At 39.3% G+C, this 2,500-nt stretch overlaps 1 protein-coding gene across 3 annotated transcripts in view; it reads left to right on the forward strand.

The window, feature by feature from the left end:
• Window positions 1-2,500, forward strand: part of LOC137616494 (monocarboxylate transporter 9-like) — a 287,290-nt gene that overhangs the window by 93,130 nt on the left and 191,660 nt on the right. The gene's annotated exons all lie outside the window — the stretch shown is intronic.

Here is a 2,500-nt window from a genome sequence, read left to right on the forward strand (position 1 = left end):
TGTAATCAATCATCATCAGCTGTAGCTAGTCTAATGCAGAACAAAGGCCTCAGACATGTCCTTTCACACACGCCTGTTTATGGTCTTTCTATGCCAGTCTGTACCTTCAAAAATTTCTCGTTCATCAATCCATCGTCTTCTTTTCCCTCTCCCTTGACTTGCAGTCTGTAAGGAACCATTTTTTTATTCATGTCCATATATATTCTGTCATTCTCATTATATATCCTGACCATGTTTTTCTTTTTCTTACATATTGTTAGAATATCCTCTACTTTAGTTTGCTCTCGTAGCCATGTTGCTCTTTTATTAATTCTCAAGTCTTGACAAATTTAAGAAATTACAGGACAATTGTCTTCTATGACTTTCTCTTAAAATTTAGTAGTTTTGATCAGTGGCATTAACGGTTCATGTTGATGGGGCTGAATTCATGCGGCCATTCGATTCTTATCTCTTGATACTCCATAGGTTAGTATGTATATGTATATATATATATATATATATATATATGTATATATATATATATATATATGTATTTATACATATATACTGTATATGTATGTATATACACACACACACACATATATATATATATATATATATATATGATATATATATTTATATATGAGTGTATGTGTTTTTTTTCGTGAAATACACACATACTATATAATCTCTCTCTCTCTCTCTCTCTCTCTCTCTCTCTCTCTCTCTCTCTCTCTCTCTCTCTCTCTCTCTCTCTCTCTCATATATATATATATATATATTATATATATATATATATATATATATATATATATATATATATATATATTACATGTATGTATGTATATGTGTGGATGTGTGTGCCCATACAACATTGACATGGTTTTGCAAGGTTTTAGCGTTGACCTTGACTTCCGCCCCCACCTATTGGTGAAGGACACCAGCTGACGTGGTTCAAAGAACAGCAAGGGGCTGGCAACTCACCCCCCCAAAAAAAACACCAGCTGATCCTTCAAATTGGAAAATTATTTGGGTGGAAAACTTGTGTAACTTTTCAGGAATTAGTTTCGAAAATTCTGGTTATTCCAACCAAGAGTACATGCTGTAGTTTTTCAGAATGATAGAAAAAAATTATTATTATTATTATTATTATTATTATTATTATTATCGAAGCTATAACCCCAGTTGGAAACGCAGGATGCTGTAGGCCTAAAAGCTCCAACGAGAAAAAATATATTCCCTGTCACGCTGAACGGCAACTACTCACAGAACAACAATCTCATGTAATATAAGTTACTCAAACTAGCATGTAGTTAGCAAGGTCTATAGACCTTAGTAGTTAGGAAAGGGGTTAATCTGTCTAAATCAGTGTTTCTCAACTTTTGATGGCCCAAGCCCCCCCCCCCCCCACCGATTCGCTAACACTCGTGGCCCCCTCCCCTTAAAAAATGCAGATTTTGTTTTATGTTGTTTACTCAGTCACTAAAGTTATAAATCGAAGTAAACAAATTTGTAGAACAATACAATCAATGAGACACTTATTGATGGGCTCATGTGACAAGGCCTCTTACGTCCTTCTCCGTCTTTGACACAGCAAGGCGAATATGGTTTCCAACATTAAGACGGTTTCCAGATTCGGTAAGGTATATCGTGGCGGATTGAATGAGCATTACGGATTCCTTCTTGCTGAGTAGTGGTAACGCATTCTGAACAGACAACCAGAAGCTGGAGAAACATTCAACTCTGCGAGCTCCTCTGCTTCGTCTTCAGTAGGTTCAATTTCAGTGTTGAATGGGTCTCTGTGCCATGGAACATCCAATGAAGCATCGTCGAAATAAGATTTGAACTCAGCGGAGAGAATGTAGAGATGTCCAGTGATGCAATCTTTGATGCCGACGGGAAGCTCAATCCTCTGCGTCTGCATATGCTTGTCCAAGAAAGGAAACAAGGCTGTGGACCCGGCCTCGATTCGACACTGACTGCCACATCACGGCCTTGCAAGGACTGGTTCATTTCGTTGAGGTGGCCAAAAACATCGGCCAGGTAGGCGAGCATCATGACGAACTCTTCATTGTCGAAGTGGACATGGAGGTTGCTTTCGTTCTCTCGCAGGAAGATTTCCGCCTCCACCCAGAGTTCATATAGCCCAGTGGGTCCTGATATAGCCGAGAGAGGCATTTCCCCCTCGATAGCCAACGAACTTCGGTGTAGAACAGAAGTCCCACATGTTGCACTCCCATTTCATTGGCCAGAAGTTGGAAGACCCGATGACTTTTGGCCTTCGCACGAATGAAGTTGATCACGTTGACCTCAACTGCATTCTAAATTGCAGTTTTTCGGCATCCACTTCTGGCCCCACGGTCGAAGGCCCATTACCCCCTTGAGGTGCCACGTGCCCCCGGTTGAGAAAGGCTGGTCTAAATATTTTACCGTGATTTTTGACGGGTTGCATAGTTACTTTATACAAAACATTTATGGTCGAGTTTTGCAACTTCCCTAGAACGCCTATTATTATTATTAT

This window comes from Palaemon carinicauda, chromosome 22, assembly GCF_036898095.1.
Source record: "Palaemon carinicauda isolate YSFRI2023 chromosome 22, ASM3689809v2, whole genome shotgun sequence".
NCBI classification, from domain to species: Eukaryota; Metazoa; Arthropoda; class Malacostraca; order Decapoda; family Palaemonidae; genus Palaemon; species Palaemon carinicauda.